The sequence below is a fragment of the Acomys minous genome (genome assembly GCF_964271855.1).
Source record: "Acomys minous genome assembly, chromosome: 1".
Lineage (NCBI taxonomy): Eukaryota > Metazoa > Chordata > Mammalia > Rodentia > Muridae > Acomys > Acomys minous.
Window position 1 is genome coordinate 156,067,190 of NC_140483.1, and position 15,256 is coordinate 156,082,445.

General features: G+C 42.8%; 1 long non-coding RNA gene across 1 annotated transcript in view; it reads left to right on the forward strand.

Annotated features, from left to right (window-relative positions):
- Positions 1-15,256, forward strand: part of LOC311592920 — a 130,186-nt gene that overhangs the window by 13,010 nt on the left and 101,920 nt on the right. The window lies entirely within an intron of this gene.

The following is a 15,256-nucleotide window of genomic DNA, read 5'->3' on the forward strand; positions in this document are numbered from 1 at the left end:
AACTAGACAAGACTCCTAGTAGAAGAGGAATACCAACCCACCCACAAAATCTTCAACTCAAATTCATCCTGCCTATAAGATATGCAGGGATAAAGATAGAGCAGATAGAGCAGAGATTGAGGGACTGTTCAACGAATGTCTAGCTCAATCTGAGACACACTCTATGGGAGGTAATCAACCTCTGACACTATAAACCCTGCTATGCTTGTAGGTGGGGGTCTAGCAGAGTTATCCTCTGAGAGGCTCCACCCAGCAGTACCTTGAAACAGATGCTGAGACTCAGAGTCAAAATTTGGCTGATGAGTAGGGAGCCTTGTAGAAAAGATGGGGAAAGGGAAAAGGACATGGCAGTGACAGGAGCATCAGAAGAGGACCAATAGAGCCAACTAACCAGGGCCCAGAGAGGCCTGCAGAGACTGAACCACCAACCTAGGACCATGCATGGCATGGACCTAGGCCCCCTACAAAGAGGTAGCCAATGGGCAGCTCAGACTTCATGTGGGTCCTCTATTAATAGGAACAGGGCCTGTCTCTGACATGGACTCTGTTGCCAGATTTTTGATTAGTTCTCTCTGGGACTGACTTGCCAGGCCACAGGGTAAGAGGACATGCTCATTCCCAATGAGACTTGATGAGCTGGGATGGATGGGAAGTGGGGAGGGGGAGGGGGAAGGGGGAGGGGGAGGGGGGGAGAGGGGAGAAGATTGGGACTGGGGGGTGAGGAGGGATGGAGCTACAACCAGGATGTAAACTGAATAAACAAAACCTACCAATCAACTAACCAAACAAGAACCAGCTATATCTCTCCAGGGCATATACAAACACAAAAAGTGTTCCACTATACCACAAGGAAACTTGCTCAACTATGTTCATTGCAGCTTTATTTATAATAGCCAGAAACTAGAAACATCCTAGATATCCCTCAACTGAAGAATGGATAAATAAAATGTGGTATATTTACACAATGGAATACTACTCAGCCATTAAAAACAAGGATATCTTGAGATTTGCAGGAAAATGGACGGAACTAGAAAAAATTACTCTGAATGAGGTAACTCATACTCACAAATACATGCATAGAATGTACTCACTTATTAGTGGATATTAGCCATAAAGTAGATCATAACCATACTACAATCCACAGACCCAAAGAAGCTAAGCTACAAGGAAGGCCCAAGGGAGGATGCTTGAGTCTCACTCAGAAAGAGTACTAAAAGTAGGCATTTGAGGTGGATGGAGGGAGGCAACTACATAGGAGAAGGCATGGAGACATGAACAGAGGTGGGGATTAGAAGTAGAGAGAGGTAGGGAGAAAGGGCTGGGTCAGAGAACAGAAATCGGAGGTCGAGGCACCTCTGGAATTTTCCAGAGACCTGAGATAGAGGAGGCCCCAGGAAGTCTATAGAGGTCACCCTAGCTGAGACCCCCAGCAGCAGGGAATATGGAGCCTGAATTGGCCACCTCCTGTAGCCAGGTAGGATTTGCAGTGGGGGGATAAGGACACCAACCCCCACACAAAACCTTCCACCCCACATTTGTCCTGTTCACAAGATGTGCAGGAACAAAGATGGAGCAAAGATTGAGGGAATGGCCAGCCAAAGACTGGCCCTACTTGAGACCCATCCCATCAAAATGAACCAATCCCTGACAACTATAAATGTTACTCTGTTATGCTTGTAGAGACAAGCCTAGCACAACTCCTCTGAGAGGCTTCATCCAGCAGCTGATGGAAACAGAGAGACCCACAGCCAAACATTAGACAGAGCTCCAGGAGTCCTATGGAAGAGTCAGGGGAATGATTTAGGGAGCCAGAGGAGTCAAGGACTCCACAAGAAGACCTACAGAGTCAACTGGCCTAGGCCCATGGGAGCTCACAGAGCCTGAACCACCAACAAAATGGCATGCATGAACTGGTCCTAGGTCCCCTGCACGTATGTAACAGATGTAGCATCTTCATGTAGAAGCAATCGTCATATGAATCTCCCAATAACTAGGCCTTCTCTGACTCTGATCTCTCCTTTTGGATCCCATTCCCCTAACTGGGATGCCTTGTCTGGCCTCAGTGGGAGAGGATGCTTCTAGTTCTGCGGTGACTTAATGTGCCAGGGCGGGTTGGTACCCATGGGAGACCTCCCCCTTTCCTGAGGAGAAGGAGTTGGAGAATAGGAGCACGGCGGAAGGAGTGTGTGTGGGATCACTGGAGGAGGAAGAGGGGGGCTGCCGTCAGGATGTAAAGTGCATAAATAAATTAAAAAAGAGAGTGTGTGTTTATGAGGATGAGCGTGAGCCTGTGTACACAGTCATGTGAGTGTATATAATTGAGAAAGTGCCAGTTAGTGAAATGACTAAAAGTGTGTGAGCATGTGTGAGAATATGAAAGTGCGTGTGAGTGTAGATATATGCATGTGAGTGACAGTGAATGGTAATATGTGTGAATATACAAGAGCACGTGAGTATCCAAGTACCAGTGTATCTGGGAGTGTGTGAAAATGTGTTAGTGTGGATGCAACGTGTATAGCGTGCTCTGCTCTGCTCTCGGTTTCCTGTCTGGGACTGTGGTGACTAGCTACCTTACATCTGCCACTCTTCCTTCCCATGACGTCAGACCACATCTCTACTTAGCCCCTGAACTGGAAGTGCCCCCCACCCCACCTACTGCCTTTGTTGTATCCATTGCCTCTGTCAGTGTTTTGTCACAGCAGTGAGAAACTAACACAACGCTATTAGTATCGGTACTAGAAAACCAGAAGCAATGTAGTAGCGTTCAGTAGCATGGACTGGCTGGACAATATGGTTTGCTCACACGTAGTACCCTCTAGCGCCATTAAAATGAGCTGAATAGTAGCTGGAGGACTGAAATTTCATGGTGCATGAAAAAATGACATGTGATACGAATACAAAATAAACAGCGTTGCAACAGTCTATATACCCTTTACATTGCTAAACCCACAGTTCCAACTCAGAGCACCCACCAGTTCCACTCCTAGGTACTTGCCCCAAAGAATTGGAAACATGCATGCACAAAAAGATCTCCTGTGAATATTTATAGCCAAGCTGTTCATAACTGCTGAAAACAGGAACATCCTAAGCATCCATCAACAGACTGATAAGTAAGCAAATACGGCATAGCTGGCAAATGGGATATTATTTGGATGTAACAAAGAAGAAAGGGCTTCTATGTATATGGATGAACCTACTAACTATTCTGCTGAGTGAATTAAGTCAGACACAAAAGTCACATATGGGATACCTTACTTGCATGGAATATCCAGTGTAATCTAATCTGTTGGGATAAAACAGATTTGTGCCTGCCGACGGCCGAGGAGAGGAAAGAATGAAGGAGTTACTAATTAAAAGGTATGGGGGTTTCCTTCTGATGTGATGAAAATGCCCTGGAACTAGATGATGGAGATAACTGTCCACTATTGCGGAGATCTCAGTGCCACTGAGCTGTGTGCTTCAAAATGACTGGGCTGGCAACATGGCTCAGCAGGTTAAAATAGCTTGTTGTGCAAGTCTATGATCTGCACTTGAAGCCAGGATTCCGTGGTGGAAGGAAAGAACTGCCTCCCATAGGTCATCCTACACACACACACACACACTAAATAAACTGAAAACCAAACCAAACCACCGTGGGATGTAGCTCACGGGTAGAACACTTGACCAGCATGCGTGACATCCCAGGTTCGACATCCAGTATGTGAAAACCAAACCAAACCAACTAAAAGACATTACCAAATGGTCTCAGTGTTAAATTTTATTGATATTGTATATATACCACAATAGGAAAATATGCATATATATAATGTATCCATATATATGGATGGATATGTAGAGGCTAACTATATACATGTTAGTGGCAGCTTCTGGAGATGAGGGAAGGTGACTGGGTAGCTCACTGGGTAGTGAGGGAGTTTATTTCTGCAACATTTTATGATATAAAAACAGGCTGTAGAGTATGTGGCCAAATGTCAGCATTGATTAAAATGGAATCAGTATGTTAATGTCTGCTATTGGATCCTTTTCATTTTCTGAAGGTTTGAAAAAATCATAATAAAAAGAAGAGAAAGCCAGTGCCTCTGAAAGCCCTGCTCCCTGGGAGAGTAAAGTATTTCCTTACCCTATTGCATTCTGGGAGCCTTTAATTTAGGGATGGAGGAATATAAGTTTTTGTCGTGTTTTCGCCTGGCTGCATTCTATTATTTTAGTCTATTGAAATTAACGATGCAGGCTCTTTATTATTATTTTTCTTTCTACTCAAACCTGGCACTTGGACTCTGATCAATGTTCCCATCTCCTGTGGGCCTGGTGATGGGATGGGGGCTTTTCATCTCAGATAATTACTTTCCCCTTTTGTTTGGTGGAGAGCAGGGTTTTCATTTCAGGCCTACACTATTCAACAAAAAGGTAGTGAACCTCCTTTCTCAGTTCATGATATTAAAAATGAGTTATTCCATCATCATTACAGACAATTCTTCAATCTATAATACCTCTCAGAAATGACAGTGGGTGGGGGGAGGACACTGCGTATGCACACACTACTTCTAGATGTTGTCAGTTAAGTCCCAGAAAAAACAGATTCCCTGCGTCTCTGGGGATAGGGCAGAGGATGACCACTAGCTCTTTTTCTTTAACTAGACTGAATTTCTTTCTGGGTCTTGCTCTTTTCCTCTGTCAAACAAAGTGATCACCCACAATATTCCAGAATCATCTATGTAGTCAAGTTAAGAATGACTTAAACAAAATTTAGATAAGTGTGTATATCCAAGAGCAAGTGTAATGGCATCAGAGTCCTCATCATCCTTTTATCTGAAGGTCCCTTTAAAGCCGTGCTGTCCAGGAGTGCATCTTATAGATGAGGAAATTAAAGTGAATGTTAGCAAAAGGCGGAGAACCTGAAGCCCGGGTCCATTTCAGGGTCACATTCCTATACAGTTCGCTTACAATCTACCTTGCTCATCAGTCTTAGCTTCGAGTGTCTTTTGCCCTTTCTCAACAACAACAACAACAACAACAACAAAAAAATCAATCAAACAAACAAGCAAACAGCAACAGGGCTGGGGAGATTGCTCAGTAAGTGAAGCATTTGTTGCATGAGTCCTCAGGACCCATGGAAGGCCTGTGATGGCAGTGCAGGACTTGGTAGAGAGTAGGAGGCTGATACCAGTGAATCCAGGAAGCTTGCAGGTCAGGCAACAACAAGCAAGAGTCCTTGTCTGAAGCAAGTGGAGAGTGAATGTTAATGCTGAGATCTGTTAGCAGAAAATAACCAGTTCCACCATTTGAGCTAGTTTGAAGCAAGCTTCAAATTAAATACTGACAAGGATGGGCTTTGGTCAGGAGCACTCCTGGGATTCCCAGCTGAGTGGCCCTGAGACACATTTTGCAGGGGCTTAAAAGACTCCATCCAGCAGGGGATCAAAGCAGAAGCTGAGTTGCACAGCCAAACTTTGGGCAGCATGCAGGGAGTCTTATGAAATAGTGTGGGGCTAGAAGGACCCGGAGGGCACAGGAGCTCTACAAGAAGACCAACAGAGCCAACAAATCTGGGCCCAGGGGCACTGGTGGAGACTGATGCACCAAACAGGGACCATGCAGCCAGAGGACCTAGGCCCCCTGCTCAGATGTAGCCTATAAGCAGCTCAGTCTCCATATGGGTCCCCTAGTAAAAGAAGCAGGGGCTGTCCTTGCCATAGACTCTGTTACCAGATCTTTGATCACTTCCTTTTGGTGGGGTGCCTTACCAGGCCACAGAGGAAGAGGATGCAGGCAGTCCTGATGAAACTTGGTAGGTTGGGGTCATTTGATAGGTGAGGAAGGCCCCCCCTCTCTGAGGACTACGGGAAGGGCATAAGGGGCAAGAGGGAGGGAGGGTGGGACCAGGAAGAGACAATGGAGGGGGGCTATGATTGTGATGTAAAGTGAATAAATTTTTAAAATTTTAAATTAAAACACACACATAAATCCATATAGCTAATGTATTTTTCCCATGAGACTTTGCTATTTTCCAAAAACTATAACTCCCAGCATTTGAGGAAGTTATCTGGTCTTTGGGCAGGTGGTGCTTAGAGGTTTAACTATGGGCCTTAAATGAGGAATGACATCTACAGCTGTTCTCTGTTCTTCACTGGTGCACAAAGATTAAAAAGCACAAAAGATTAAAGGTCAGATTGCTAACTGAGCTACACAGGCTCACAAAAATCTAAATCTAAAATAAATGGATGATTTTCTTATTAGATTTCACTTACCCAAGTTAAATCAGGATCAGGTAAATAGTTTATACAGTCCTATAAACCCTAAGGAAATTGAAGCAGTTGTTAAAACCTCCCAACCAAAAAGGCCAAGGGCAGATGATTTGAGTGCAGAATTCTACCAGACATTCAAAGAAGAGATAATACCAATATTTCTCAAACTATTATGCAAAATAGAAACAGAAGGAACATTCTCAAACTCATTCTATGAGGCCACAATCACCTTGATGCCTAAACCACACAAAGACTCAACAAAGAAAGAGCATTTCAGACCAATTTCACTCATGATCACTGATGCAAAAATACTGAATGAAATATTTGCAAACTGAATCCAAGAACACATCAACTATGTCATTGACTATGGTCAAGTAGGCTTCATCTCAGGGATGTGGGGATGATTCAACATAGGAAAATCCATCAATGTAATCCACAATATAAACAAGCTGAAAGAAAAAAAAATCACACAATCATCTCATTAGATGCAGGAAAGGCCTTTGACAAAATCCAAAACCTATTCATGCTCAAAGTCTTGGAGAGAACAGGGATACAAGGCCCATACGTAAGCATAATAAAGGCTATATACAGCAAGCCAATAGCCAGCATCAAATTAAATGGAGAGAAACTCAAAGAAATTCCACCAAAATCAGGGACAAGGATGCCCACTCTCCATATCTCTTCAATATAGCACTTGAAATCCTAGCTAGAGCAATAACACAACTAAAGGAGATCAAGGGGATCCAAATTGGAAAAGAAGAAGTCAAAGTATCACTATTTGCAGATGATATGATAGTATACATACATGATCCCCAAAATTCCACCAGAGAACTACAGCTGATAAACACCTTCAGCAAAATGGCTGAATACAAGATTAATTTTAAAAAATGAGTGGCCCTCCTGTATAGAAATGACAAATGGGCTGAGGAAGAAACTAGGGAAACTATACCCTTCACAATAACCACAAATAATATAAAGTATCTTGGTGGTGACTCTAACAAAGCAAGTGAAAAACCTATATGACATGAACTTCCTTCTAATCTCTGAAGAAAGAAATTGAAGAACATATCAGAAGATGGAAAGATCTCCCATGCACATGGATCAATAGGATTAACATAGTTAAAATGGCCATCTTATAAAAAGCAATCTACAGATTCAATATAATCCCCATCAAAATACCAACACAATTCTTTACAGATATTGAAAGAACAATTCTAAACTTGATATAGAAAAACAAACAAACAAACAAACAAAAACCTCAGAACAGCTAAAACAATCCTATACACCAAAAAGACTTCCGGAGGTATCTCCAGCCCTGACTACAAGCTATACTACAGAGCAATAGTAATAAGAACTTCATGGTTCTGGCATAGAAATATACTAGTTGATTAATGTAATAGAATTAAAGATCCAGAAATAAACTCATACACCTGTGGACACCTGATTTTGACAAAGGAGCTAAAATCATACAATGGAAAAAAGAGCATCTTCAACAAATGGTACTGGTCTAACTGGATGTCTACATATAGAGAATGCAAATAGATCAATATTTATGATCATGCACAAAACTCAAGTCCAAGTGGATCAAAGACCTCAACATAAAACCAGATACACTAAATATATTAGAAGAGAAAGTGGGGGAAGAGCCTAGAACTCATTGGAACAGGAGACAACATCCTGAACAGAATACTAACAGCTCAGTCTCTAAGATCAATAATTAATAAATGGGACTTCTTGAAACTGAAAATCTTTTGTAAGGCCAAGGACACTGTCAATAGAATGAAACAGCAGTCTACAGATTGGGAAAAGATCTTCACCAGTCCTACATCTGACAAGGGCTAATATCCAATATATATAATGAACTCAAAACATTAAACATGAACAAACAAAATAACCCAAGTAAAAATGAGACACATAGCTAAACAGAGAATTCTCAGCAGCGGAGTCTTGAATGGTGGAGAAGCATTTAAAGAAATGTTCAATGTCCTTAGTCATCAGTGAATCAAAATGACTCTGAGATTCCATATTACATCTATCAGAATGGCTAAGATAAAAAACATAAGTGACAGCACATGCTGGCAAGGATGTGGAGAAAGGGGAACAGTCCTCCACTGTTGGTGGAAGTGCAAACTTGTACAAGCATTTTGGAAATCAATCTTCTCAGAAAATTGGGACTAGCTCTACCTCAAGACCCAGCTATACCACTCCTGGGTTCATACCTCAAAGATACTCCACTATACAACAAGAAAACACGCTCAACTATGTTCATAGCAGCTTTATCATAATAGCCAGAATCTGGAAACAACCTAGATGCCCCTCAACTGAAGAATTGATAAAGAAACTGAGGTACATTTACACAATGGAATACTATTCAGCTATTAAAAAACAAAGAAATCATGAAATTTGCAAGCAAATGGATGGAACTAGAAAAGATTATCCTGAGTGAGGTAACCCAGACACAGAAAGACACACATGGTATGTACTTACTTATAAGTGGATTTTAACCTTATAGTACAGGATAAACATACTACAGTGCTGTGACAGACCCAAAGAAGATAAGCAACAAGGAGGATCCAAGGGAGGATGCTTAAATCTTACTCAGAAGGAGAAATAGAATAGACAGAGGTAGTGGTTGGCAAGAGTGAACAAGGCAGGAGAGGAAACACAGAGAAATATGCAGGTGGAGATCATACCTGGGGAATGTGGTGTGGGGGTGCAGAGAACAAAAGGTCTGTAGAGAAAAGAGAAACTGTGGGCAAGGGCATCTCTTTGACAAGCTCAAGATGTAAATCAGTGTAGACTCCTGGGAGGATATGAGGAAGACTCTAGCAGAGACTCTTAGGTGCAGGGGCCGTAGAGACCAAAGAGGACAACCTCTAACTAGACAAGTCTCCTAGTAGAGGGAGGGGAACACCAACCCACCCACAAAAACTGTGACTCAAAATTCACCCTGCCTACAAGGTGCGGAGGGATAAAGATAGAGCAGATAGGGCTGAGATTGAGGGAATGTCCAACCAATGCCTGGCCCAACCCAAGACCCACCCCATGGGAGAGAACCAACACCTGACACTATTAACGATATCCTGCTATGCTTTCAGGAGCCTAGCTGAGTTGCCCTCTGAGAGGCTCCACCCAGCAGTGCCTTGAAACAGATGCTGAGACTCACAGCCAAACAGTGTAGGGAGCCTTGCGGAAAAGTCGTGGGGGGGGGGGGGAGGAGAAAAGGACCTGGAGGTGACAGGAGCTCCAGAAGAAAACTAACAGAGCCAACTAACCAGGGCCCAGGGGGACCTGCTGAGATTGAAGCACCAACCAAGGACCTTGCATGGACTGGACCTCGGTCCCCGACCAATATTTAGCAGATAGACAGCTCAGGCTTCATTTGGGTATCCTAGTAAGGGAAGCAAGGGCTGTCTCTGACATGGACTCTGTTGCCAGCTTTTTTTATTACTCTCCCCTGGCAGGACTGCCTTGCCAAACCATGAGGGAAGAAGACATGCTAAGTCCTGACATGACTTGATAAGCTGGGGTGGATTAGAAGTGGGGCTCCCCTCTTCTAAGGAATAGGGACAGGAGAATGGTGAAAAAGGAGGGAGGGTAAGATGGGGAATTAAGGAAGGATGGGGCTATGACCAGGATGTAAAGTGAATAAATAAATACATTTTTGAAAAAAAAGAAGTGCAAAAGTAAACAATAGCCCCCAGGCCCCTTTCTTTCCAAGGGTGTTTATCTTACATTTGTGAAATTTTTCTATGAGACAGTCATGGAGTGTAAAGCTCTCTGCTTGATGGAAGCAAAGCCCTGCTCATCTGAGACTCAGTGTGATTCGGGGCAGTTGTCTCTTTTGCATGACTGTCAGGTTCCTCTGTAAATTGAGGCTTGGACTCCTAACTCTTAGAACTCTTGAGAGTCAGCAGGTGTCTCTATGTGCAAAGAACTTGGAGTCACAGAGAGGCGCCCTACTGGTGGTGGTTCAGGGTCTGTCCCTCTGTGTATCAGTGACCAGTAAAGGCTGATGGTTTTGCCTTTGCTAATCCTCATGTAAGTTTGTAACACAGGTGCTGTCATTATTCCAGTTCAATTGTTAGGGAAACCAAGGCACGGATAGGCCAATCAACTTGCTGCAGTTCACACAGCTATTGAGATTTATGCAGCCCACTATAGAGCATTATGCCTATAGTTAATATTGCTTCCACTCAACAGTGTTGAAAGTGGGTGGATCTTGTGTTCAGCAGAAAGCAGAACTTTTGGAGTTTCATTTTCTTGGGGTATGGAGATGTCAAAGAAGACCATGCATTTTCTAGAGGCATTTTGAAAGTGGGCATGGGGTGGATGTTCTTGCCTTCCACACCCCAGAGCAGAGCTGTGTTCTTGGCTGTTCCCTCCTTTTTCAACTGTCTGTACCTAGAGAGACAACAGGCCAGCTACTGTCTCTTAGGAACTCTGACCTTGTTTCCTGTGGACAGAGTTCACTGCTGCTTTCCCTTTGGTAGACATGGATGGGATCTTAGAGAATGATTTTGATCCCTGATGACAGCACTTCTGTGGGAACCCTATTTAGGAGCTCCAGTACATCTTCAGGGATGGTTTGTAGGCCTGTTATCTGGTGGTCCCCTGCTCCGACTTTGTAGTTGATGGCCAGGGTCTTGCCATACCTTCTGGTTTTTTATGCAATGGTGGGATCTGGATAGGAAGAAGGTGCTGAAGAGGGCAGAGTTTCTGATGATCCCACTTTCTACTCTTCTTTCATTCATCTCACCTCCTTTCCTCTCTGCAATACCCACCATATCATTATGGCCTTGTGGGCCAAAACATCTGTGACCCATTCCTGCCCCAGTCCTTCTTAACATATATTTTACATTGGTTCTCATCCTAGCCATTGTTCTAATTTACTCCTTTATTAATAAATTGTTCAGTATTCCTGCAGGACTAAGGCCAGTCCTGTTGAGCCTAGATTGCGTTCTTGGCTACTGTTGAACATTTCCACCCATCATGTGCAACTCTGAAGTCTTTGAAGCTCTGCATAACAGATGTTCTTCTGTGTAAAAGTCCTTTATCCTAATCTCCCCTGAGCTGATGCGGGCTAGTCACTCTCCTCATCTCTCTGATGTGGCATGGCCAGGCATCTGTTTTATTGCAGATGTTAGTGTCTGTGCTGTGCTATTTGTAACTCTATTGGGCATAACATACACTAGAACATAAGCAACTAATAGCCTTTTTGGATATTAAAAACACTGCTTTTCAAAACCCATTGAGCCCTAAAGAATTTGGATGAGGGACAGTGTGCTTACATAATACATGGTGCAGGCTGTTTGGTTGTTCTTTTATTGCTCTGTGTCTGGAATTAAACAGAGCACCACATATCAGACGAAGTGTTAGTCCTCACCCATGTGACTCTCACTTGGAATTATTTCTCAGAATGGAGTCAGGTCACCAGAAGACAGGAATAATTTTTATTAGTCATGTACCTGGCGTCATGTAGAACTCCTGTACTGTTGGGTTTTTAAGTGCCATCCATAGTTTGGAGATATATTTGAAAGATGCTGTTATGTTCACATAAAGCTGTAAAGGTGGCCGTTCATGACTCACCATCTTTCTACTGTATTCATCCATCCATCCATCCATCCATCCATGTGTGTCTTTCATGACATATTTATTGGTGATATATCCCTCATCTAGGAACTAGGTATATTGTTATAAGAAATAAAACTTTGCTTTCAAGGAACCTGAAGTTCTGTGGGGGTAGGGAACATAGAAAGAACAACAAGTAAACTAGGTCTGATATTGCCTAATTTTAATGTAAGCACCCTCACAGATCTTGTGTTTGGACACTGGTGGTTTATATTGAGAGGTTGTGGTACTTTAGCATATGGGCCTAATTGAGAACTCTAGTATACCAGGTACAGGCCTGTGAAGAGCATACTTGCCTCTCTTTCCAGTTTTATGTTGTTTCCCAGTCAGCAATCAAATCATGAGCAGCCAGTCCTTGCTTCATGAGCATGGACTAAACTAGCACTGCTTTCTCCATCAGTGATAGACTGAAATCCCCTGAAACCATGAGTAAATCCTTACTTTCATATTTTATTTGTTTTCTCTATCCTTTCCTGTATTACATCTGTACCTCAGTTTCTCCTCATTCATCTCCTCCTAGTTTCTTCCTCCTCTCGCTTTCCTAAATTTTTTCTTTAAAAAAGCTTTCCTTTTTAAATTTCTTCTTTCAATGTCTTTTTACAGTGATATGAAAAGGAGCAAATAAATATTTGGTATCAGAAGTGGGGGTTGTAGCTGTTACTAAATCTGACCAAGTGGTATATAAGCCCTTGGAACTGATTTTTCAGAAGTAATGAGAGAGAGAGAATTTGGAGGGTCAGCTTAGATGATGTTGCAAGCACAGTTTAAATGGGGCATTTTGGTGTAAGTCTGGAAGGCCAGAATGGTGATAAAAATGAGTACTATAAAGGGTGGGCTCCTGATCTTTTAGTGAGAAACAAAGGATATTCTGGAAGTCAGGTTAGAGATCATTTATACTATATTCAGCTAATCTGTCTATGTTTTGTCAATGTCCTGCATGTATGGGTGAAGCTGAATTCAAAAGTAATGGACAAGCCAGGTGTAGTGCTCACGCCTGTAATCACAGCACTTGAGAGACAGTGGCAGGAGGATTTTTGTGAGTTTGCGGCCAGCCTGATCTACAAAGTGAAGGTAGGACCTCCAAGGCTACACAGAGAAACCCTGCCTCAGAGAAAAAAGAAAAAAGGAGGGAAAACTGAGTGGACTAATTTATTTGGCAGAAGAAATTCTAAGCTAGCATGGTGCTTATCTCACTCGCTGTTGCTGATGGTTTGTGCTAATTGCCAGCTCCACAAAACCCAGAGTCACTGGGAGGTGGGTCTCCAGGCATGCTTTCAGGGGCTTGGCTTAATCATATCAACCGATATGAGAAGACTCATCTTAACTGTGGGTGGGATCTAAGCTGTGTAAGCAAACAACATGCACTGTTCTATGCGCTTGACTGTGGATGAATATGACCAGGTCTCTTAAGTGCCTGCAGGTATGACTTGACCATCACAGTGGACTATCTAGTCTGGAATTGGGAGCCAAATACAAACTCTTTCCCTTGAGTTGCTTTTGTCAATTTGTTTTATTATAGTATCAGGGGAAAAAATAAGATACCACTTTTATCCAAGTTCGTATTGAGGACTGAGAGAAGAAAGAACAAAAAGTTGTAGAAAACATATAGCTTAAGAAGAAGTTTGAGGGGGCTAGAGAGATGGCTCAGTGGTTAAGAGCACTGACTGCTCTTCCAGAGGTCATGAGTTCAATTCCCAGCAACCGCATGGTGCTCACAATCATCTATAATGTGATCTGATGCCCTCCTCTGGCCTGCAGATGTACATGCAGGCAGGGCACTGTATACATAATAAAATAAATAAATAAATAAATAAATAAATAAATAAATAAATAAATAAGAGTTTGAGCACTTTAAAGTTGTGGACAAAGTAGGAACAGACAGAATAGCAGTAGTTGGGAAAATAAGGAAGGTGCAAGGGTAAGATATTCCCCACTTCCCTCCTGGATTTGTAGATCTCAGAGTGTAAAAATAGTAAACACAGATAAAAGACTCATCTTAAAATAGCTGTCCCTGCTTGAAAAGATTTTCCCACATTTATCCACGAAGACACTCAGAAGCTGTTACAATAATGGTCCGAAGATGGCACGCTCTATCTTAAAGTATCAACAGAAATTGTTAATCATTTATGAGGTGTTGCATGATGGGGTTATGGAGGTTTATTTAAAGGTTCCAAGGAAAGGCCTGCCCAGTTAACGAAATAGGTACCCAGGTTGCATTCTCTGCAGAGAGGCTTTGAAAAGTTGATATGTGAAGTTGTGAGGATGAAGAGCAGCAGCACAGACCTGAGGATGCTGGAGACAGCAAAACCAAGGGATGTCTGCCAAGGAAGGCTTCAGGCATTGATTAAAGCTACATGTGGGGGATAGAGAGAGAATGAGCCAAACACTTTTAAGCTTCAGGCAGTGTTTCCATTTGATCTTATTTGGTCTGGACTGCCCTTCCTATTTTTCCTTGTTGTGTAGGAGTGTTTACTTTATGTGTCTTAGGTATGTTTCTTTCTGCTATTGCTCTGATAAACATCAGGACCAAAAGTAACTCAAGGAAGAATTATTTTGGCTTATGGTTTCAATGGGGGAGGGGAGAGGGGGAAAGGGGGGTAGATAGGGGGAGAAGGGGGGGAGAGGGGGGTAGATGGGGAGAGAGAGAGAGAGAGAGAGAGAGAGAGAGAGAGAGAGAGAGAGAGAGAGAGAGAGAGAGAGCGCTGATAATGATTGCAGAAGCATGGCAGCCGGCACTGGGGCAGGAGGCAGAAATCACATGTCCAATCACATGCAGAAGGCAGAGAGAACTAAAGGTGGGATGGAGAGAAAACCTCTCAAAGCTGGCCTCTGTTGATGTACTTTCTCCAGCGAGGCACTGCCTTTAAAGGCCCAAACAGTACCATCAACCAGGGACCAAGTGTTCCAATAGCTGAGCCTATGAGGGACATTTCTCATGCTAAGCACCACACCAGTGAATATTGCAAGTGTGTAAGATTCATATTAAATTTACAGGGGCAAACAGGTGAGAGCTGGCCTTGAATCTCAGGAGAGACATCAGACTTTTCAACAGCTTTAGAGCTATTATAACTATGGAGTTTTAAAAAGCTATACTGAGTTATTTTTATGTTGTGAGATCACCATGAGCCACTGGGGACTCTGGGAAGACTATTATGATTTAGATGTGAATTGTCCTCCATGTTGCATGTATTTGAATGCTTGTCCCCTAGCTGGTGGCACTTGTGGAGAGAAGTCGTGAAACATTCCGGATGTGGAGCTTGCTAGATGATGAAGATCACTATATACAGGCTGTTGTGATGCTTATTCATAGGGCTCCACTTGACTACATCTGGAATGAAGAAAAAACCAAAAACCAAAAACCTGTACATCAGTGAGGGATT